A 24,476-nucleotide genomic window follows, 5' to 3' on the forward strand; every position below is an offset into this window, starting at 1 on the left:
GCACAAACAGAGCCCCCCCCCCCCATCTAGGCTGGCCTGGGCCGCTGGGCTCGATTATTAGCATTAAACCTAAGACCTACTTTTGGGGAAGCAATGTAGGTAACCCTGTTAAGCGCTGTTAAACCCCACTGATTTTCATGCGAAGAACTAAAGCGTGATCTTTACCTGGGAGTAAGCTCAGTTGCTGGCAATGGGGCTTGCTTCTGAGTAAACCCTCCTAGGGTCATGATTCACCCATTGGAAGAGTTGCACGGTTGCTTCAAAGCAAAGCCACCGACTACCACCAACCTTACTCCTGAGTAACGCACGCCTCGGAGCCAACCGTTTTTTCTAAACTAAAACCTCAGTATTCAGGTTAAATTGCCATGTTGGCACTTAGCTATAAATAAGTGGGTTTTGGGTTGCAATTTGGGCACTCGGTCTCGAACAGGTTCACCATCGCTGCCTTATAGTGTGTGGGTGAGTGTACATTGCTACGGATAGTGTGGTGTATTTGTGCTTTCAAAGGTTTGCTGTGTTGGTTTGCTGTGTATTTGTTTGTTAGTAAATAAATACTTCATTTAGTTCTATTTGGTTAGTCTCTGTCCCTGTTTTCGTGGGAATATTGCTGTGGAATAAAACCTCCAGTGCTTACACACGGGACTACCTTTATCTTTACGCACAGGAAAAATCCTTTTGGAGATGCCTTTAACAGCTAATTCCCCCCTCTAGATCAATTTCAGATAAGAGAAGACCCAAGTTCAAGTCACCACTTATTCATGAAAGCTCACTGGGAGACCTTGGGCCAGTCACTCTCTCAGTCTCACCTACCTCATAGGGTTGTCATAAGAAAAAGCAGAGAAGGGGAGAATCATATAAGTCACCTTGCATGCCCATTAGGGAAAAAGGCAGAGTACAAATGAAGTAAACTAAAAAAAATAACAAAGAATTATAATTATAATGTCAGATCCAACTTTAGTTATTGGGTTCCTCCAGCAGCAGTGGCGTAGGAGGTTAAGAGCTCGTGTATCTAATCTGGAGGAACCGGGTTTGATTCCCGGCTCTGCTGCCTGAGCTGTGGAGGCTTATCTGGGGAATTCCGATTAGCCTGTGCACTCCCACCCACGCCAGCTGGGTGACCTTGGGCTAGTCACAGCTTCTCGGAGCTCTCTCAGCCCCACCCACCTCACAGGGTGTTTGTTGTGAGGGGGGGAAGGGCAAGGAGATTGTCAGCCCCTTTGAGTCTCCTACAGGAGAGAAAGGGGGGATATAAATCCAAACTCTTCTTCTTCTTCTCCTCCTCCTCCTCCTCCTCCTCCTTGTGGGGGGGGCGGGGCAGAGGTTTTAGGAGCAAGAACTATCCCACATTTCTTTGCACTATGTTAGAAGCATGGAGGACGCAGTTTTTGAAAAGGACACTCCAGCTAAATAAATCCACTCATGAAAACTAAAGCAGTTTTGTTCTCTGCCCTCCAACCAGCCATCTCATCCCTTTCAGGCACCCCAATGGAAAAGGCGGGAAATTTTTGCATTAAAATAAGCCAGGCTGAGCACAGAGTCCTTCTACGTGTTACTGCTGCCAGTCACAGAAGCCAGGACCTTTTCCCCTCCAGAGCAAGTAAGGTCAGTCGCGGGGCACCACACGGGCCAGCTCACCCACCTACGACTTTCCGCCCTCTCCGCATGGTTCCTTCACACAGACGTTAACAGAGGCGAGTGTAGAAAAAAGAAAACACAAGAACGCATCTCCTCGGCCGGAGTGACAACACAGAAGAGAAATCATTCTAGGCATATCCAGTAGTTTGCCCCAGCGATAAACCACACCAAATACGCATAACGGTTAGAGATCTGCTCCAATTTCCCTTTATAATCCAGTTTTCTAGTCTGCTGTTCCTGTCTAACCGCTCATCTTAAAGCCGTTCAGAGCTCAGCAGGGGGAAATGTTTACCTTCACCACTGGGCTCCCTCGTTCGGTTTCCTCCTTTCGCTGCAACGGGCCCGTCTCCTGCTGATCCCGATCTATTATTCCTTCAGATGCCGCAGGGAGATCCCTTTCAACCCCCTGAGCGAAAAGGCCTCCAATCGGCAACCACGGCCCTCCAAACTCTGAATTAATTTTCTTCTTGGGCAAAGAATTCCCTCGGCATTGATTTCCCCCCCTTCTCTAGCACGCAACTGAAGGATCCAGTTCATCAACCAAATATACTTCGCTGATCAGTTAATTCCTTCCTGGTTTCTGTGCATTAATCAGTGGATCAAGTTAATTGCTTCTCTGTGTCCACATCTCCAATTGATGAATCTTTTCTTCTCCACGGAGGCTTTTTTCCCCCTTACTGTTACATTCTGAAACAGCCAGGAAGTTAATGAAAAATCCTTTCCCCCTGTTAGGCTATGGAGAGGCAGGAAGCGCAAATTGCATCAGCAGAGATACGTAGATCCAGGAGATTTGATTGAAGTTAGAGCACCAACATCTCTCACACCTCCTCAAAAAGAAAGATATCCATGATTAATATCCATCCCCTCTAGGACGTAAACATGCTGGTTAAGAAATTCTGGCACAAAATTCATAATACAATGAAATATACATTGGGTTACGAATTTAAATTTAAACCAGAAACATTGCTGTTAAACTAGCTAGACTCCTTGGTAAAAAAAGAAGAAAATGAAACATTAATATTTTATGCGTTTACTGCTGCTAGGAACTTAAAGCAAAAGAATGGAAATGTTCGAATGTACCAACGATAAAGAACTGGATAAATAAATTAATAGATCTTTCAGCAATTGATCAATTATCAACAGTAATTTAATATCACAACCTGGAAAAATTGTTGAAATTTGGGATCCAATAACTGTCTTCCTGAAAACGGAACAAGACTGTGAATACTTTATGTTTAATGTATTGTTGAAGGCTTTCACGGCCGGACTCAACTGGGCTGTGGGACCGTGGTCTGGTACATCTTGTTCCTAAGGTTTTCCCTGTATCTGTGGCTGGCATCTTCAAAGGTGTATCACAGAGACTTCTATCTGTGTTACACCTCTGAAGATGCCAGCCACAGATGCAGGCGAAACATTAGGAACAAGATCTACCAGACCCCAGACAGACAGCCCAGAAAGCCCATAACAACCACTTTTAGTTTGCAATACTGACTTTTTAGGATTGGGAATATTTTATAAGTCGTCGCTAGATGTTATAAAAGAACAATGTACAAGTAAAGGTGTCAGTACTTAAAGAAATATGCAATCATATTATTACTCAAGTAAGTGAATTAATTTGTTTAAGGCTAATAGTTTTTGAATTTGTAATTAAATGTAACAAAACTGTAATATTTTTTAAAGAAAATTACAACTCTAGCAGGAAGTCATATTTATTTGTGATAGGAAAATATGGCATATGTATTGTTTCTTCCCTTCTTTTTTATTTTGTTATTGTTTCCTTTCTATTTATTTTCCTTTTGTTTGTTTGTAATGTTAAGATTGTAGATTTAATTTTTTTTTAAAAAAGTTTATAAATCCTTTCCCTTCATTAGGCTGTGAACTGAGAGGAAGCGCTTATTGCATCAGTAGAGATACATAGATCCAGGGGATTTGATTGGAGTAAGAGCGCCAACGTCTCTCATACTTCCCCAAAAAGAACGAGATCCATGATTAAAATCCATCCCACGTAACAACCTCTAATACATGAACAGGGTGCTCCTAACGACATGTTTCTGGGAGTAAACCAAACTGATCAAACTCAAGTAGATCTCCTCAGGATCGCTCGCCAACAGTGCTGTCTTTCGAGGGGTTTAAAGGGTATTAACTCTGCTCTCAGCTTGCCTTGTTTTAGACCACGGACATGTCTAACCTGACACACAGGACTTACTCATAATGTACGGCAGCAAATATTCCCTTCTCCAGCTTTCCCTTTCTTCACTCCTCCTGGGCTTGGATCCTGCTGAAAATTGCTACTGATAGAAAGACTGCTGACAACAGAATGCGAGTTTCTCATCCGCCCCTTTCCACTGTACTTTCAAATGTCACCCAAAATGCTGTCCCTGGGGATCATGGGGACCTCCATCAGGGGGAAGCTGGAAGTTGGCAGTGGGAGGGGAGGGACGGTAAAAATTCGAACCCCCCCTTCCAGCCGCAAAAAATGTTAGGCAGGACTGAACCCAGTTTTTCTAACCTCTTTCATTCTTCAACTTCTTTCGTATTGTGCATTCTTAAACAATCAAAATAAAAAAGATACCAGCGGTACCATGGAAGCGATCAACCTAGATGCGGGACACTACTCAACCAGCAGAAGACCAATTCTATAGGGCTTTGTTACTTAGTAACAGGGAAAAAAATAGTTTTGATGCTAGTGCTTTTAAAAATAAAAAAAGAAATCCGCACATTTTGGCAGGCTGTAGTGGCCGGCTGTTCACTGTGGACATGACCGGCCCCTACCTTCCCTTCAGGTTCCTTAGCACAAACACAGGACTCAGCCCCCTACACACATCCTATATAAGGATTACAATACGGATCTATTTTACTGCAAAGCTATGACAGGACGTTACAGTATTTATGCGAAAGTATGAAGATGCTTCACGCCAAATCCCATCATTGATCCATCTAGCTCTTTATTGTCTCCGCTGTGTCTAACAGTGACTCTTTAGGGTCTCAGGCCCAGAGGTGGGATGCAGCAGGTTCTCACAGGTTCCCGAGAGTAGGTTACTAATTATTTGTGTGTGCCGAGAGGGGGTTACTAATTGGCGATTTTGCCACGTGATTTTTGCCTTAGTTACGCTCCTCCTCTCAGCAGTAGCGCACAGAACTTGAAGCAGTCTAGCAGGAGGTGCACCGGCGTGCGTGGCAGCCTGCGCCTGCGTGCATTCGTTTCCCGCCCAAGGACCGGAGCAGCAGCTGTGTCCTTGCCACAGCCCCGCCCAGGAATGCCCTGCCCCCGGAATGCCTGGCCACGCCCCTGTCGTGCCCCAGGCAGCCCCATTGGTGCTACGCCACAGTTTGAATCCCACCACCATGGGAACCTGTTACTAAAATTTTTGGATCCCACCACTGCTCAGGCCTACACCTGTGACCTTTCCACTGGAGAAGCCACAGGTTGGACCTGGGATCTGTTACGCAGAAATCATGGGATCCCCCTGAGTCACAGCCCCTCCCCCGATTTGTATTTATTTTATTAAAATTACACCTCACCCTTCCCAACCAAAGTTGGGCTCAGGGTGGTGTGCCAGATAGTATTATCATTACTATGCCCTGGTTACATTATGAGATCTTAGTCATGCTCAGAGGTGGGATCCAGCAGGTTCTCACCAGTTCCCGAGAGTGGGTTACTAATTATTTGTGTGTGCCGAGAGGGGGTTACTAATTGGGTCTGCTTTTCCGTTAGAAATTCCATTAGGTCCAAAAATCATAAAGTCCTGTTGTTTCCTATGTGGCTGGTTAGCGAAGGTAGAAAACGGGATCATTCTCCCTGTTGGGCTGTTTTAAAAACCTGTTTTAGAAATATGGTAAAGCTCCTTGTTTAAGGAAAGTACCCTTCTTTTGATTTCTAGAAACAAAATTAAGTATTTGAAACGCAGTATTAAGTATTTGACAGGCAGTCAATCAGAGGAGAAGTAGTTGTTTCTGTTGGCAGTAGACGATAGGACTTGCTATAATGAGTTTAAATTATGGACAGAAAGATACCAGCTGGAAATGAGGAACTTTTTTTTACAGTAAGAGTTTTTTACAGTCACAGAGAAATTATTAATGCCCTGCCCCCAGAATGCCCGGCCACGCCCCCGTCGTGCCCCACCCAGCCCCATTGGCGCTACACCACTGTTTGAATCCCACCACCATGGGAACCTGTTACTAAAATTTTTGGATCCCACCACTGGTCATGCTCTGTTCAGAAACAGTCTGCTACTGACCTGACCTTTCCACACACAACCACATAAAGCATTTGGAACCCAGAGGGACCACGAACCAGTCACAAACCTCATTATATGCGCCAGCCGGGCCAAGTCATGAAGATCTGCCTTGCTGCTAATGCCAAAGAGGCTTCACACGCTAAGCTGAGAAAACAGTTTGTTTGATTCTGTTCGTGGACAAGGTCTCTTTTGTTTCCACAGCACAGAAATCAGAATACTGTGCCAGAGCGCAAAAATATGCGACAGCTTCTCAGAGTATGTTCATCCTTTGGCTGAACAGCTTCCAGAACCAAGGGAAGCGAGTACAATTCTAAAATTAATCCAGGAACACAGCTGCCGATTTCAGAAATGGCATGTTTTTTAAAATGCTCTTATTCAAATAACCAATTCTTTTATTCAAATAACCAATTAAAATACTATTAAAGAATCTCCTTTTGAATTATTTAAAAAAAAGAGGCCCTGATTGATCAGATATCGTTTTTGAAAAGATTGTAAGGCTTAAAAAACTAATAACTGTGCAGTAAAGATGGTTTTGCATTGGTAAACTGAAGTTAGTTATTAATTATATGTATTTTTAGATATTTGTGCCTCTGCTTTTCTCCTCGATAAGGAAGTGGCTTACAACAGCATTCTACCCTCCTCCATTCCATCCTCACAACAACTATCTTGTGAGGTTGGTTACTCTAAGAGAGACTGACGGGGCCAGCGAAATTCCATGGCACCAGTGGCGTAGCACCAACAGGACAGGGGGGCAACGCCCCAGGCATGCGCCACAACAGGGGCGTGGCCAGATGATGGAGGGGGTGGGGTGGGGGGCGCCGCGGCAGGGGCACAGGACACGTGTGTGCCCCAGGCACAGTTCCTCTTCGCTCCACCCCTGCATGGCACAATGAGGATTTGAGCCTGAGTCTTCGATCCTTTTCCGATATTCTAACCACTACTCTGTGCTGCAGTTGTGAAGATGGCAGGTAGGAGGAATCACGTTAGAAGAGGCATTTCCCTGCAAGAGAGAGATGCCTCTTACATGCATATGTCATTCCAAAAAGAAAAAAGAACCCCCTTCTCTGTTAAGATGGATTAGCTAAATTCACACGCACATTCCTCCACATTTACTCAATCCATCCATTACAATTAATTGACTAGGACAGGGGTAGGGAACCTGCGGCTCTCCAGATGTCCAGGAACTACAATTCCCATCAGCCCCTGTCAGCATAGCCAATTGGCCATGCTGGCAGGGGCTGATGGGAATTGTAGTTCCTGAACATCTGGAGAGCCGCAGGTTCCCTACCCCTGGACTAGGAAGTCTTCAATGGGGTGACAGCCATAGCTTTTACAAACTGGATGACTATGCAGAGCCCTGCTCCCAGACAACAGCAACAGGGTTTAACAGCGCTGAACAGGGTTACCTACACTGTTTCTCTAAAACTAGGTCTTAGGTTTAGTGTAATAATCTCCCTGAAATAATTGCACTATTATCACATGACGAGCTCTGTGCATGCGTGCCCACAGAGAGGGCTCTGAGTGCCACCTCTGGCACCCGTGCCGTAGGTTCGCCACCACTGGACTAGTAGCTGGTCTTCAAATAAGCCTCAAGTCTCCATTGCAAGAACAGCCACCCTTGGCAGAGCAAAGGGTCAGCAGCACTCTCACCTGGTGCAGCAGACTGTTCAATCAACTAGGCAGTTTCCTGGCAATTGGTTGCCATGTTTTTACAGAGTGGTGAAACCCCGTTTCCTTGTCAGACCATGTTTGGACTGCTGGTCCTAGAAACCAGCACAGAAGAAGAAGAGTTTGGATTTATACCCCACCTTTCTCTCAAGTAATAAGTCTCAAAGCAGGTTACAAACTCCTTTCTCTTCCTCTCCCTGTCACAGACACCTTGTGAGGTAGGTGGGGCTACTAGTGTTGTGAGAGAAGTGTAACTGGCCCATGGTCACCCTGCAGGCTTCATGTGTAGGAGTGGGGAAACAAATCTGGTTTACCAGTAAGACTCCGCTGCTCATGAGACGAAGTGGGGAATTAAACCCCGTTCTCCAGATTCTCCCAGAGACACATGTAATTGCCCTCCCCTCCCTCCCCCTCCCCCTCCCCCTCCCTTTCCCTCCCTTCCCTTGCATGCCAACCCTTACTCCAGTGGTGGGATTCAAAAATTTTAGTCACAGGTTCCCATGGTGGTGGGATTCAAACTGTCAATAGGCGTGAGCTAATGTCAGGGCTGGGCAGGGCACTGCATGGGGCGTGGCTGGGCAGCATTCCGGGGTGCAGGGGTGCATTCCTGGGGCAAGGAGGGCTGTGGCAAGGCCTTAGCCGCTGCTTGTAGGTCCTTGGGCAGGTGGAAATGAATGCGGCCTGCAGGCGCTGAGGGCTGCCACGCACGCCGGTGCACCTCCTGCTAGACTGCTTCAAGTTCTGCGCGCTACTGCTGAGAGGAGGGGCGTAACTAAGGCAAAAATCACGTGGCAAAATCACCCATTAGTAACCCCCTCTCGGCACACACAAATAATTAGTCACCTACTCTCGGGAACCTGTAAGAACCTGCTGGATCCCACCTCTGCCTTACTCCCTCCCCTCCCTCCCTCCCCCTCCCTTGCATGCCACCCCTTCCCCTCCCCCTCCCTCTGCTAGGGTGGGTGGGACATGTCCAGATGCCATGCCCCTCCCCTTCCCTCCCTTCCCTTGCATGCCACCCCTCCCTCCCTCCCCTCCCCTTCCTCACTCCCCTTCCATCTTATCCATTCCTGTCTGGCAATTACATGTGTCTTATTCATCTTATCCATTCCTGTCTCCATTGCATTCAGTCCTGGGTTTCTCAGCCTCTCTTGGTAAAGGGAATCTGGCAGGAGATATAACTGGCTGAGACCTATTCTGAGCTGCGCCTCCAAAAACGTGTGCCCTTCCTAAAGAAAATGGGGGGGGGGGGAGGTTGTGTCACTGTGGAAGCATGCTTACCACGTTCAAATGAACCATCTCCTCTCCAAAGCTGATCAGGTCGGCTTAACCGTTGATGGGCTAATTCCCGCAGTGTCATGAACTTATGGTCCCAAAGACTTTTTTTTTCCAACTTGAAAAAAAAACGTCGAGAACAAATAACTGAATATATTCACAGGCGGTGCTTTTGTGGGTGGTGGGAGGGATTCAAAATGAAAGTGTGCATCTTGTCTGAAGTACAAGGGGGACTACAAAGCAGAAGTCGGAGTCAGCATTCAGAAAGATGGGAAATACGTCCAGGGAAGCAGGGGCGGCCAAACTCTGGCTCACAGCTGGGGAGGCTGGTTAGTGGATTGGGACCCCCCCTCTCTCAACCTGTCTCCTGCTGTTCATGCCCTTAACCAGAGGTGGGATCCAGCAGGTTCTCACAGGTTCCCGAGAGTAGGTGACTAATTATTTGTGTGTGCCGAGAGGGAGTTACTAATGGGTGATTTTGCCACGTGATTTTTGCCTTAGTTACGCCCCTCCTCTCAGCAGTAGCGCGCAGAACTTGAAGCAGTCTAGCAGAAGGTGCACCGGCGTGCGTGGCAGCCTGTGCCTGCATTCATTCATTTCCTGCCCAAGGACCAGCTCAGCGGCTGCATCCTTGCCAGAGCCCCGCCCAGAAATGCTCCGCCCCCGGAATGCCCGGCCACACCCCCGTCGTGCCCCGCCCAGCCCCATTGGCGCTACACCACAGTTTGAATCCCACCACCATGGGAACCTGTTACTAAAAATTTTGGATCCCACCACTGCCATGCTTTGCTATGACACGGCGAGGCTGGAAGGGCAGCATGGGGCACGGGGCAGGAGTTGGAGGCAAAAATGGCCATCTTGCAGAAATTGATGCTGGGAGGTGACAAGAAATGTATAAAATCTATTTTTCAGCCATGCAGTGAGACTATGGCTCTTTCCACACTTGCCAAATAATGCACTTTCAATCCACTTTCACAATTTTTGGCAAGTGGATTTTGCTATTTCACACAGTAAAATGCAGCTGCAAAGTGCATTGAAAATACATTATTCTGATCAAGGTGTCTCCCTTGCCAGGTGAAGAAGTCTATTTTATTAAGGATACCAAAAAAAAGAGAGGAATATATGGTTAATTCCATATTTATTGTAGATGACTACGAACAAGCCCTTAACAGACCAGGTGCTCGGGAGCAACAGCCGCAGAAGGCCATTGCTTTCACCTCCTGCATGTGAGCTCCCAAAGGTACCTGATGGGCCACTGCGAGTAGCAGAGAGTTGGACTAGATCAGTGGTGGCGAACCTTTTGCACTCCAGATGTTATGGACTACAATTCCCATCAGCCCCTGCCAGCATGGCCAATTGGTCTGATCCAGCAGACTTTCTTATGTTCTTAGATATGTGTTAGATGTATTAGTATGTTATATAGTTTAGTAGTAATTTTATTATTTCTGGTTAAAAAGTAAGAATTAAGAGTAGACTAATCAATATGAAGAGTAGACTAATCAATATGAAGAAGACAAACAATAAAGTTACTAAAGATAAGAGCTAATAAATATTAAGTAACGAGATAAATTAATCCTCCTGTAATATGGAAGTATACTGTCATGAAACTATTGTGTTTTTTATTTTTCATATTTTTATTAGTTTGTTCGGAATATTTGTATTATGTGAAATATTACAATAAAATAAATTTGCAAAAAAATACATTATTTTGCATGTGTGGAAGGGGCCTATGCACTTGCATTTCTTAATACTTACATAAAAGCTTTGTAACAAAACGTGCATGTAACAATAAAAATGTACGTGTCATATTTGTTCAAGTCTTTTGGCTCTCAAAGATCTAAAGTTTATGCTTATGTGAAACAAGTTTGGCCAGCCCTGTAGCAAAGGCATTGCGAAGGTGGTTGGAAGTCAAACGACCACCGTGTGAGGGAGAAAAAGCTCAGCACACTGTGTCTCGTCTTAAGATATGCACGTACACACTCTAATTTTGGTTTATGTTTTCCTAACCTCTGCTGTGGATGTTTAATGGCCTAAGTCCACCACTATGTACACTGCATTCTTTTGACTGCGCCCATTTGTATGGATTATTGTGGTTTAAGGCAGAGTTATGTCAGCCATTACAGTCCCTATTTACTCTACTGCCCACCCCCCTCAGTTTCTATCACCGTTTTATCCAATTCTTTCTTCAGAGAGTTCGGAGTACTACACACGTTTCTTGCCTCCTCTGTCATACATAGGCTGACCAGCCGTCCCGCTTTTGGCGGGACCGTCACGCCTTTAGACAATTTGTCCTGCGTCCTGCGGGTTCTACAAATTGTCCCAATTTTTGGGAGGCTGCTGCACTGCCTTGGGGGCGCAAGGCAGTGTGGCAGCCTCCCGTGCGCCCGGCCGCAGGAGCGCATGGCCTTCTGGGGCTTGCCGTTTGCCGCTCTGTCACAGGGCTGCAAACAGCAAGCCCCAGAAGCCCGTGCGCTTCTGCGGCCACGTGCACAGGCTTCTGGGGCTTGCCATTTGCTACCCTGTGCGCAGCCACTTCCCGTCCCGGATCACAAAGGTGACCATCTGGTCACCTTAGTCATACAGTTTATACAGAGAGAAAGGACTTGCCCAGAAAGCTTCATGGCAGCACAGAGATTTGAACCTAGAAGAGTTTTGGATTTATACCTTGCTTTTCGCAACTGTAAGTAATCTCAAAGTGGCTTACACACTCCATCCCTTCCTCTCCCTACAACAGGCACCTTGTGAGGTAGGTGGGGCTGAGAGAGTCCTGAGAGAACTGTGACTAGCCCAAAGTCACCTCGCAGGTTTCGTGTGGAGGTGTGGGGAAACAAATCCAGCTCACCAGATTAGAGTTTGCCGCTCAGGTGGAGGAGTGGGGAATCAAACCCAGTTCTTCCGGTTATAGTCCACTGCTCTTAACCACTACGCCACGCTGGCCGCCCGATCCTCGTCCCCTGTTTTAACTCACTATACACTACTCTGACTTCCTGAAACTTCACTGAACAATGCCCATATCCTTTTAACCTCATCACCAAAGACACAGGGATGCTGCTAGATTTCCCAGGACAAAACTGAGGCACTTCTTGCATACTTGTGAAAGAACGGTGACCCCCCCTCTCCCCGCCAACACTCCACTGTTAAATCTTGCTAAGGCTCTTTTTCTCCTGCTAGACAGTGTAATCATTTACTTGGCCGCTGCCTGGTCAGCACCAGCTTCTGAAACAGCATGTTAGCAAACTGAGCGTAATCATTTCCGTAGGGGGGGAAAAATGATTATCAGAATGTTTGATTTCTCTGTGGATCTGGTTGTACTCAATACAGACTGGCTTCAACTTGGACTTGTTCAGCAACAAGCAGATCTAGATATCTGCCAAGAAAGATTTATGTCACAAACTTGAGTTTCCATGGTAAAAAAAGCCAAACAAACCCAGAATATTTCATGGCTTATTGTCAGATTTGAACACAAAAGGGTGCCTTCTACTAATCTGACAGACCCCTGACCTAAAGTCAGTTCTGTCTACTCCCAAGGTGGCGAACCTATGGCACTCCAGATGTTCATGAACTACAATTCCCATCAGCCCCTGTCAGCATGGCCAATTGGAATAGGAATAAAAGCAATTAGCAAGAAAATTGGCCATGCTGGCAGGGGCTGATGGGAATTGTAGTTCATGAACATCTGGAGTGCCATAGGTTCGCCACCACTGGTCTACTCTGATTGGCAGTGGCTGTTCAAAATGTCAGGTGAACGTCTTCCATATCATCTACCGCCAGATCCTTTCGACCGGAGAAGGGAATCGAACTTGGAACCTTACACATGGAAGGCCACGCCCCCACTGAGCCACCGCCATACCTCTGCATGGCCCGTTTCCTCCTCCTCCTTCTTCTGCAGCATGGTTGAAATGGCGGCCAACTACTGGCATTCTATGTGACTCTAAAATGCCTGAAAAACTCAAGTCGAAGACCTGCACTACAGTTGTACGCCCAGTAGCCCTCTACGGGGCAGAGTGCTGGCCAGCAACAAAGAAACACGAACAAGCCCTTAACACAGTGGAAATGGAAATGCTGAGATGGACACTTGGCTTGACACTTCTTGCCCATGTGCCAAATGATGACATCCGTCAAAGACTAAAAGCAATCAGCAAGAAAATGCAGGAAGGCAGACTACGGTGGTACGGCCATGTCATGAGAAGAGAACCAACATCAGTAGCTCAAAGAGCTCTACATTTGGAGGAAGAAGAAGAAGAAGAGTTTGGATTTATATCCCCCTTTCTCTCCTGTAGGAGACTCAAAGGGGTTTACAATCTCCTTGCCTTTCCCCCCTCACAACAAACACCCTGTGAGGTAGGTGGGGCTAAGAGAGCTCCAAGAAGCTGTGACTAGCCCAAGGTCACCCAGCTGGCGTGTGTGGGAGTGCACAGGCTAATCTGAATTCCCCAGATAAGAATCCACAGCTCAGGCGGCAGAGCTGGGAATCAAACCCGGTTCCTCCAGATTAGATACATGAGTTCTTAACCTCCTACGCCACTGCTGCTCCTGCGTCCTCCTGGAGACAGCAGGACGACGACCACATGGACGGCCAAAGAAAAGATGAATGGGCACCATCAATGAAGACATACGTGCTGCCAACCTGAGCCCTGCGGATGCACAATACAGAGACCTGTGGAAACGATAGTCGGTGCTAACCCCTCCACTGGGAAAATAGCCTAGAAAGAAGTACTATTGGATACTTGGTGGTTCAGACTAACTTGGATTGTTGCACTATCAAGACGCAGCTACTTCAACCATTTGAAGCTGGATTTTTCCCAATAACCTTCTAACTCAGAGTTTTATTCTGGTTTTAGGACCATGGATGCTCGGAGAAACAGAAACCCCATTTCACTCGGGTGTCTATATTTGACTACTTCAACACAGCGGTTTCAAATTTGGAATGATATGCTGGCCACAAAATCCCTGCTCGTTCCTCACATCTGGAAAAAAAACAGAAGCACAGAACGCATACATCTCTTGGCTAATGGGTAAACAAAACATTCCGTCACACCCTTCCGCATTCCTATTTATCAATTCCACTTCTCCGAATTTTCCGCCATTCCAAATTTTGTTTCCAATATGACATCGACAGTCAAGAGGGCTTTTTCAGTTTGCCTTTGAGACTGGGATGTACGAAGAGGAAGGAAGCAATCTTTTACTGTGTTTCCCCGAATATAAGACAGTGTCTTATACTAATTTTTGCTCCCAAAGATGCGCTAGGTCTTATTTTCAGGGGATGTCTTATTTTTCTGTGTTCTGTTCGTCGGGCATGCTTCCAAACAAAAACTTTGCTATGTCTTACTTTCGGGGGATGCCTTATATTTTGCACTTCAGCAAAACCTCTACTAATGTCTTATTTTTAGGGGATGTCTTATATTCGGGAAAACAGGGTAGAGAGCCTTATAATACACTAAGACCATATCTTGGTCAACAGAGAAGGCTTTTCTAGCCAAATGATAGCAAGAGACGCCACTTCTTTCGGAACGGAGGATGTTTAGACTAAAAGATCAGTTTGTTGCCGGGGACGAGCCCTTCTCAGCCACAAAACCTGGCCTCGCCGTTTCCCGGGCGGGGACAGGTTGGTCGAAAGTTGACAGCCCAGGTCAGCAAGGGTCGCCAGCGGAGGCCGTTCTGCAGCTGGAGGTGTTTAGAGAAAGGAAACCAGGACCCTGCGGAGGAAGGAATTTGAGCCAAGGGGAGAAGCCAGGATGCGCTAAGGCGGAAAAAATGTAACATATGTTTCCGTTTAAATTCATGTTGGAGGCAGAGAGAGAAAAGACAGACCTACGCTGAGGAGAAAAGGAAAAACAAGTGGATCTCTAGCAAGCTGCCTCATTTTGTGACCGGACACAGATCACTAGCCACTCCACTAAAATAAGCCCCGCCAAAATGAGCGCACTTAGCCTCCTCCCCACCACCCCAATCAGGCAGCCCACCCCTCAGAAAACCTTCTTTGCAGAAAAGATCTTATCTAGCAAATTTGTACCCAAAACAGTGGACATTCACTGCTACACGATACTTAGCTACATGAAATACTTGTCCAGTATGCAACAGTTTTGTGAATTCCTGCAGGGTCAGTGGAACTGTTTTGAAGTTCAACCACCAGTCATGTAGCGATCTCAGATCCTGGTATACTTTCGTCTTATCTCTTCCAAGAGAACTATCGTTCTCCTGCCATGAGGATGAAGCTGTTTCCTGGATTTCCAGTTTCTTATACATCCCAGAAGTACAGAAGCTCCGTCTTCAATCTTACGTTTCCTACACTCAGTAGTGCCGGGAAATACCCAGAAGGATTGCCCATCTGGGGGCTTTTCCAGTAACCACTTCAGCGCTGTGAGACAATCACCCAGAGGACAACAGAAACCCAAAGGCCTTCTGCTGTTTCAGAGAGGATGGAAGCCTGAACAGTTCAGAATGGCTTTTGCTACATCCGAGCGTGAACCATTTATAACACACTGAAGTTGAAGGACAACTGCTTGGAGTCTGTTTCAGATTTATTTCTGGTCAGTTTAAGGGGCATTCTTGGACATTTTTATAATGCACTTGTCACCTGCCTTGGGTCTCATCCAGAGGTGGGATCCAGCAGGTTCTCACAGGTTCCCGAGAGTAGGTTACTAATTATTTGTGTGTGCCGAGAGGGGGTTACTAATGGGTGATTTTGCCACGTGATTTTTGCCTTAGTTACGCCCCTCCTCTCAGTAGTAGCGCGCAGAACTTGAAGCAGTCTAGCAGGAGGTGCACCGGCATGCGTGGCAGCCTGCGCCTGCATGCATTCGTTTCCAACCCAAGGACCGGCGCAGTGGCTGCATCCTTGCCACAGCCCTGCCCAGGAATGCTCTGCCCCCGGAATGCCCGGCCAAGCCCCCGTCGTGCCCCGCCCAGTCCCATTGGCGCTACGCCAGTTTGAATCCCACCACCATGGGAACCTGTTACTAAAATTTTTGGATCCCACCACTGCTGTGAAGGAAAGAGAAAGTTAGGAGATCGGAATGAGGAACCCCTACACGCAAGGCCCATAAGACTGACTATACACAAGATCACAATCAGTGTTCAAATTTTTGTGGGAAATGATGGGGGCAGTGTATTATAGTGGTTAGTGTCAGACTAGGCTCTGAGAAGAAGAGGAGGAGGAGGAGGAGGCTCAAAGGGGCTTACAATCTCCTTTACCTTCTCTTTATACAACACACACCCTGTGAGGTGGGTGGGGCTGAAAGAGCTCTGAAGAGCTGTGACTAGCCCAAGGTCACCCAGCTGGCATGTGTTGGAGTGTGCCAGCTAACCAGGGGCGTAACGAGGCAGCCCTGGGCAAACTGTAGCCCTGGGCAAAACCTGAGTTGGATGCCCCCCCCCATGGGCGGCCACTCCACCACGACCAAATTTTTTTTGCACCAGGACATTGGTGCCTGCAGGGGGTGCATTTGTGGATGTATCGGCACCAAAATTTCAGGGTATCATCTGGAAACTGTCCTTATGGTACCCCCAAAGTTTGGTGCAGTTTGGTTTAAGGGGTCCAAAGTTATGTACCCTCAAATGGGGTGCCCCATCCCCATTCTTTGCTAAGGAGATGGGGGCTACCATTTTGAGGGTCCATAACTTTGGACCCCCTGAACCAAACTGCACCAAACCGTGGGGGTGCCATCATGACAGTCTCCAGATGATATCCTGAAATTTTGGTGCTGATATGTCCAAGAATGCCATCCCTGCAAGAACATCCCGAAATTTGCCCAAGAATCTTTGCTCTGCATTGAGTTTTCTGCATTGCTGTCAATGGGTGTTGCAAGCTGGGGGGGGGCACATTTCTGAAGGCACAGTCTCAAAACTTTCAGGGTCTCATAAGGAGACTTCCCTAATGATACCCCCCAGGTTTGGTGCAGTTTGGTTCAGGGGGGCCAAAGTTATGGACCCTCAAAACTGTAGCCCCCATCTCCTATTAGCTCCCATTGGAAACAATGGGGGATAGGGGCACCCCCATTGGGAGTCCATAACTTTGGACTCCCTGAATCAAACCAAACCTCCTTGAACCCTCCCTGGACCCTGAACCAAACCTCACCAAACTTGGGGGGTATCATAAGGACAGTCTCCTGATGATACGCTGAAATTTTGGTGCCGCTAGCCTAAAAACTGCGCCCCCTGCAGGCCAAAAATGGAAAACCACTAAAAATACCCAAAAACGAACCCAGCATTTTGATGCCCCCCACAAAGTGATGCCCTGGGCAGCTGCCCACCTTGCCCAATGGGCATTACGCCAGTGCAGCCAACCTGATTCACCAGATAAGCCTCCAAAGCTCAAGTGGCAAAGCTGGGAATCAAACCCGGTTCCCCAGATTAGAGTGTGCCTGCTCTTAACCACTACACCACGCTGAACCAGGATCAAAATCCCACTCTGTGTAAAAACTTCCTGGGTGTCCTCTCTTTCTGCCTTCCCTACAGGGCTATTGTGAGGTTGAAGCAGAGGAGAACCGAATGCTGAAAACCACTTTGAGTCCTCATCAGGGAGAAAGGCAGGATATACATGAAGACAATAAACACGAGATAGTCAAAGTCCACTCCCCCAGCATCCCCAATCTCTGCCCCCCAGTTTTCTAAAAGGGGGCTGTCGCGAAAAGGGTAGGGGACAGATTCCAGCTGCCCTGTGCACGGCCCACATTTTAATTCAGTGTTTCCCAACCTTTTTGAGGTCAGGGTACCCTTGACCTCACTCTTCATATCTCACGGTACCCCTGCCGCCACCCTCCACCTTCCCCTCCCATTGCCCCTGCTTGCCACACCTCCCACCTTTCCTCCCAGGGTGAAGGGAAGCACTGGGGGTGGTGGTGGCTGCTGACCTTGTGGCAGGCCCTGCCCCATGGGCCAGCTCCATGTCCTTGCTGGCGCCAGTGGGAGATACCACAAAAATGAGGGGGGGCGGTAGTGTTGCCGCGGTACCCCTGGGACATGCTCACGGCACCCCAGGGTACCAGGGAACCCTGGTTGAGAATGGCTGTTTTAATTATTCAGAGTCCAAAGAGCTCAGCCTTGAATACACACCTTCCTCTTGAATTTATCCTTGTGTTGCAGAAACTCCTGGGGGATACTCCTGGGTGCAGTGATTTACTCCCACTGGCCGTAGAACCAGCATTCCTTGTCCAAAGCGCGAGCGCATGCACAAGGTGGCCCAGAATTAGCCTCCGCTAATCAACTGGAAAGCAAATCTAAGGCAGCCTCCTCGGCGATACAAATCACCACCCCAAGCGGATCCATAAAGCAAGGAAGCAATCAAGAGCAGCTGGAAGGCAAAACCCCAAATGAGGGAAAGGCCTTCAGACAGAGAACGCGCCTCGTAAAGCCTTGTCTGAGTAGGTTATATATCTTTCCCATTTCTTAAATACAAAAAAAAGGGACGGAGTATGGAGAAGAATCACAGAGTTTCTGCTCTTTCTGACTCCCTTCTGAGTGGCCAATTCATTATTTTTATCTCATTGCCTCCAAGGCCAGAGAAGGGAACAGGTTGTCCATTATATCCTAATCCCCTCACATAAAAAAAGAAAAGAAGACGAGGCCGCCTAATCCATCAATCAGTGGATCTTGGTTTTGGCTGGAGGAAAGGGAGGGAATCAATCCTGTGTGGGATCAGAAATAATAAACTTTGGATGCTTCAGAAATCCCGCTCTGTAACTTGAACTCCGAGAGGTGCCAAGTTTCCAGCTGGCACTGGAGAGACATCCCACCCTTTGCTAAGAAACGGTTATCAGATAATAGAAATTTGGGAAGCCTAGGCTCCTTCCGCACATGCAGAATAATGGACTTTCAAACTGCTTTCAATGCTCTTTGAAGCTGTGCGGAATAGCAAAATCCACTTGCAAACAGTTGTGAAAGTGGTTTGAAAACACATTATTTTGCGTGTGCGGAAGCATAAGCATAAGCATTTTATTGTCATTGCGCACGCACAATGAAATTTACAGCAGCAACCCTCGATGCACACAATTTCAGACTCATACCCCATCCTCACTTTCCCCTTCCTCCACCCATCCCTACACAGCCCCAAACACATCAACACGAAGCCACGGAGTTCAGCATCGCCACAGCTCTAGAGTAGAAGCTGTCTCTAAGCCTCTCTGTCCTAGTTTTGATAGACCTGTATCGTCTGCCGGATGGTAACAGTTCAAAAAGAGAGTGTGCTGGATGAGACGGGTCTCTCAGAATATTTTGGGCTTTCTTTAGGCTTCGGGAATGATAGAGTTCTTCCAAGGAGGGGAGAGGGCAGCCGATAATCCTCTGTGCAGTAGTGATCACCCTTTGGAGCACCTTCCTATCTGCCACTGTGCAACTGGAGAACCATACACGGATGCAGTAGGTTAAGACACTCTCTATAGCACAGCGGTAAAAGGACACCAGGAGGGTCCTTAGAGGAGTTTTGGGAGGGGGCAGTGTGAGATAATAGGTTTTTTTTTTTTAAGGCCTGTCTATAGGATTGCTTTTGGGCGCCCATCAGCAAGCAGAGCTCTGGAATTTAAAAAAAATAATAAAATGTGAATTTTGTGTATTTAGATATCCTGGTTATCTCCTCGATGAGAAGCCAAAGTGGCTTACAGCATCTCATTCCCCTCCCCCAATTTATTGTGACAACAACCCTGCAAGGTGTGTCAGGTTGAGAAAGGATGACTGGTTCAAGTTTGACCAACGAGCTTTCGCAGCAGAGTGAGGATTATATCTCCCAGATCGTCCTTGTGCCATATTGGCAGACAAGTGCAAACCCGCAACCAAGCGCTGGCGGCACATGAAACAACAGGCGCATTCTTCTGAATATGCGCCTAGTGCATTTTCTTGGCCACCGAACAAGGATAACCGTCATGATCAGCCCATCCATCTGTTCAAAGAGGACCGGGTGCTTCAAATTCAGAAGGCACAACCCCAGTCCAGGAGCTACTGCCGGGTGAACAGACAACGGCCACACCTACGGTGGCCTGCAAAGTCACACCAGTCTCTTTTTGTGCAATCCGTAAATTCAACTTGAGCAACTGTGGCATGATCAGCCCATTTCTGCTGTGATCCTGCCATGTCTCCCGGCCAGATGTGGGATCCGCCAAACTCCTCTTCCCCCCACGCTCTTCATTAGTTCATTACTGCTCATTTTCTGCATTTCCCAGACAATGGCGTATCAGATCATTAGACACTTGCTGTTGTGGTTCTGTCAGTAGTGTGAAATGTAGGTTGTTTTGACCAGTGATGGGAACCAAAAATTTTAGTAACAAGTTCCCATGGTGGTGGGATTCAAACTGTGGCGTAGCGCCAATGGGGCTGGGCGGGCCACGATGGGGGTGTGGCCAGGCATTCCGGGGGTGGGGCATTCCTGGGCGGGGCTGTGGCAAGGACACAGCCACTGCGCCGGTCCTTGGGCGGGAAATGAATGCACACAGGCGCAGGCTGCCACGCACGCCGGTGCACCTCCTGCTAGACTGCTTCAAGTTCTGTGCGCTACTGCTGAGAGGAGGGGCGTAACTAAGGCCAAAATCACGTGGCAAAATCACCAATTAGTAACCCCTTCTCGGCACACACAAATAATTAGTAACTTACTCTCGGGAACCTGTGAGAACCTGCTGGATCCCACCTCTGGTTTTGACCCCGGGGGAGACTGCCTTGTGTCTGGATGGTGAGATGTGGGAGGTGCCATTCCCCTTTGGGAACTGGTAGTCAGGGGTGGTGTTGTGTGACGTGGAGGCATGACGTGGGGTATAATGGAGGGCGCTTTGTTGCTTGTGCTTTAGTTCCGGCAGTCGAAGTCTAAATGTTTATTCCTGGTGCCGTTTCATAATAAAGAAATCATCTGAACACAGAGTCTTGTTGTCGAACGGGTCCAGGGGCATGACAATAACCTGGTCCAACCTCCTCCCTTTTTAGAAACAAAGACCTGTTGACAATTCACTGCCCTCCCAAACGCCCCAGGAATTCTGGCCCCAATCCAGATCTCCTTCCCTTCCAGAGATTCTAGGAATCCCAGAACGTCTACAAGGCTGGATTGGAGTTTAGTCACACCATAGAGTCCACAAAAACTTTGACTCCCGTCATCGGATACTCTCAAATACCCCCAAATTCTTGCTGGTCTCTTAACATGCTACTGGGCTTGTTCTTCTACTGCAGACCAGCATGGCTACTCTCTGACACTACAACAAGGTTGTACCTTAAAAAGACTTTACTCCCAGGTGAAAAAAGTTTATGCCACTACAGTTACACTTTTAAAAAAATCCTTCCACAGACGTCTTTGAAAGTCCTGCTTGAAAAGGGTTTTAAGAGTTCCAAAGAAGGCTGGGAAGACCTTATGGATGGTGGAAACCAAGAAACGTTTCTGCGGAGCCCCCCAGAGTTGTTTTTATGATCCTCCAATGCATCTTTCTCTGTACTCTGGAATTCAATCCCTGAATTGAGGAGAGGTGCAGAAGGAGGACTAGATTTGAGCCCAGTAGCACCCCAGAGACTAGCAAGTTTTCCCGGGAAATGAGTTTTCGAGAGTCAGAGCGCCCCTCCTCAGACTAATCGAGGAGTCAACTTTGCCCTGCTGGGCCCCAGATGTGAAGGGAACCTGCCACGCTCAGATCACTACAGGTGCACCCCATGGTACCCAACTGGGCTGACGCCTGAGCAAACATCCCTCCGCACTGGTGAGATGCTCTGCCTTTGAGGACCCAGGACTGGCATCCAAATAACTTGTCGCCAACCCCTCGGCAACCTGTCCTTTGCCAAGGAAACCGGCTGGATTCCCTCTGCTCAACTCCCCAGGCGCCCACGCCCACCTGGCATCGCTGCAAAACCACAAGCCCACTCCCTAGCCAGGAAGGCAAGATCCCCTCGTTCTGACAGCCTCACACAACGCCCAGCCCAAACTGTGACCCCCCCCCCCCATGAGCCAGGGAACCCAAGCGTCCAGCCCGCAGGCTTTCCCAGCTAAACACTCCCAAAACTCCCCTCGGTGAGGACCTAAGATGTCGTGGTTTCCTGCAGATTGAGACCCCCTAATCCCCCTTTAATATGAACAGCCCCCTGCTCGCGCCCATTCCCACCTATGGCCCCCGCTGCAAAAGGACAAACCCCAGAGGAGACCTGACCCCGCCCCAGGAGGCATCTTTCCTTAAAGACGTGAGTCCTGGTTCCAACCTGCTAGACCCCCCCCCCCCCCCACCCTCTTTCCAGGAGAACCCCGGAGTCCTGGCTCGGTCCCCTCCCCTCCCATGAATAAGGAACCCAAGAAAGCACCCTCCAGCACCCCCTCTCTGGTTTTAGGATCCCATCTCTTCGCCTACCTTTTGCAATGCGAATCCATCCACGAGGAAGATCTCCCGGCCCAAGAAAGAGGGATCGGGTGGGGGGTAGTCTTGGGGTCCCGCTGATCTCCTGCAGATCCTCCCTGCCGAGGGATGAAGAGATCCCTGGAGCTTCCCCCGCGGGCCTTTCGGATGTCCTCCGGAGCAACGGGACGGGGATCGGCCGGACTGCTCACCCCCAGAGGCAGCCGCGGGGCGAGGGGCGCGCCGGCTTCGCCATTGCTAGCGCAAAGCGGGGTCGGGATCGCATTGTCTCCAGGCTGGGGCTGGGAGGAGGGGCGGGGCTTCCTCGAGCCACGCCCCCCGGGGGAGGGTTGCTTTAAAAGCAAACACCCTATTCATTCCCCACCCCCAGAGATGGTGGCAAGCATGCACAATTAATGGTGAAGTTAAAACTACAGCAGAGCAATTTGTAGGGTGTGTGGGGTTTTTTTTTTGTGGGGGGGAGTCCTAAGGTTTTTATTGGCCCCTTTAAGAGTAGTAGCAACTGGTCGTGGTGGAAAACGCTGCTTGCTTACAAACCACACCCTCTCTCAGCTGGAGCAGAAGCCGAACCCGATTGAAGAGCACCAGCGGGGGGGAGGGGGGGGAATCGCTTTAAAAAAAAGTGAGCTGGCTTCCAGGTTTCACAAAGATCTTCCACACGTCTGATATTAAACAGCACCCCTCTTCCCTTTGGGGAAATACAAAATGGTAAGAGAGGGTCTCGGTTAGAGAAAGCTGCTCTGCCTTATAATTTCAGGTTATTTGGAGCAGGATGGGGGTGCACTCTTCTAATGCTCAGGAGAAGACATCTGTTTTCTGAGACTGGCTGTTGGAAGTTATCTGGAGTGCTGTTGGGAAAGATGTGAGTGTATGCCCTATTGGGCTGAGAGTTAGGAGGCAGAATTGGTGCTTTACTGGGAGAAACTGGATTCTAGATGTTGGAAGGGGAGGGAGACTGGATAGTTTGGAGCTGGGATTAGATTTTGGTGGGTGAGACGTGTTCTACTGGGAGATGCTAGTTTCTTTTTGGAATTTGGGAATGGCATTACCAATGCATACTGCAGCGTTTGGGACTCTTTAGTTTGGAGAGGAGACGTCTGAGGGGGGATATGATTGAAGTCTATAAAATTATGCATGGGGTAGAAAATGTTGACAGAGAGAAATTTTTCTCTCTTTCTCACAATCTGAGAAACCAGGGGGGGCAGTCCATTGAAAATGCTGGGGAGAGAATTAGGACTAATAAAAGGAAACACTTCTTCACACAACGTGTGATTGGTGTTTGGAATATGCTGCCACAGGAGGTGGTGATGGCCACTAACCTGGATAGCTTCAAAAGGGGCTTGGACAGATTTATGGAGGAGAAGTCGATTTATGGCTACCAATCTTGATCCTCTTTGATCTGAGATTGCAAATGCCTTAGCAGACCAGGTGCTCGGGAGCAACAGCCGCAGAAGGCCATTGCTTTCATATCCTGCACGTGAGCTCCCAAAGGCACCTGGTGGGCCACTGCGAGTAGCAGAGAGCTGGACTAGATGGACTCTGGTCTGATCCAGCTGGCTTGTTCTTATGTTCTTATTATTTTTATTATTCAGCCACCTGCTCTCTCTCTCTCTCTCTCTCTGAGTGTGTGTGTGTGTGTGTGTGTGTGTGTGTGAGAGAGAGAGAGTGTAAAAGACCTAATGAGAGATATAGAGGTTGGTGCACCCATTGCAAAAACCCCTACGGTCCAACGCTCTAGTATTTCAAAAGAGGGAACTTTACAAAAAACGAGGAGAGCAGTTAAAAAGAAACTAAAAGGAAGCGCAAGAGAGTCAAATCCCAAGAGGATGCTTGGAAGCTATTTGAAGCCAAACTAATTCGAAGCTCAGCAAGAATGCATCGCCCAGGTTAGGAAAGGCACTGCCAAACCTAAAAGAATGCCTGCATGGTTAACACAAGTCAAGGAAGCTTTAGACATAAAAAAAAGAGGCTGGGGATGCAGGCTCTGGCAAAAGAAATGCAAGTCGATCATTCTGCACACAAAAAGAGAATTTGAGAAGCAGGTTGCTAAACGCATCAAGACAAACGGTAAACAATTCTCTGAGTCCTGATGACCAACACCCGAGAGTTCTTAGGGAACTCAAATGTGAAATAGGTGATATATACTAACCTGTATATGTCGCTTGTCACTAAATTCACCAACTGTACCAGAAGGCTGGAGAGAAGCAAACATTACACCAATTTTTAAAAACCAGAAAATTACAGGCCAGTCAGCCTGACCCAGGCAAATATAATAAAAGATAGAGTTACTAGGTACATTTTTTTTAAAGGCTGCAGCGGGAAAATCAGCATAGCTTCTGTCTCACAAACTTTT

General features: G+C 47.9%; 1 protein-coding gene across 3 annotated transcripts in view; it reads right to left on the bottom strand.

The window, feature by feature from the left end:
- Window positions 1–22,417, bottom strand: part of DDAH2 (dimethylarginine dimethylaminohydrolase 2) — a 49,693-nt gene extending 27,276 nt beyond the window's left edge. Inside the window, exons 1-2 of one of the 3 annotated variants that reach the window (XM_048490411.1) lie at window positions 22,118–22,417; window positions 1,928–2,459 (exon numbers count right to left, since the gene is read on the bottom strand). The gene's annotated coding sequence lies outside the window, so the exon portion shown is untranslated. Of the gene's footprint in view, window positions 1–1,927; window positions 2,463–22,117 lie in introns of all 3 variants that reach the window. The other 2 variants (XM_048490412.1, XM_048490414.1) reach the window with 2 other exon arrangements.
- Between the last annotated feature and the right edge of the window lie 2,059 nt (window positions 22,418–24,476).

Source organism: Sphaerodactylus townsendi, linkage group LG03 (genome assembly GCF_021028975.2).
Source record: "Sphaerodactylus townsendi isolate TG3544 linkage group LG03, MPM_Stown_v2.3, whole genome shotgun sequence".
In the NCBI taxonomy this organism is placed as follows: domain Eukaryota; kingdom Metazoa; phylum Chordata; class Lepidosauria; order Squamata; family Sphaerodactylidae; genus Sphaerodactylus; species Sphaerodactylus townsendi.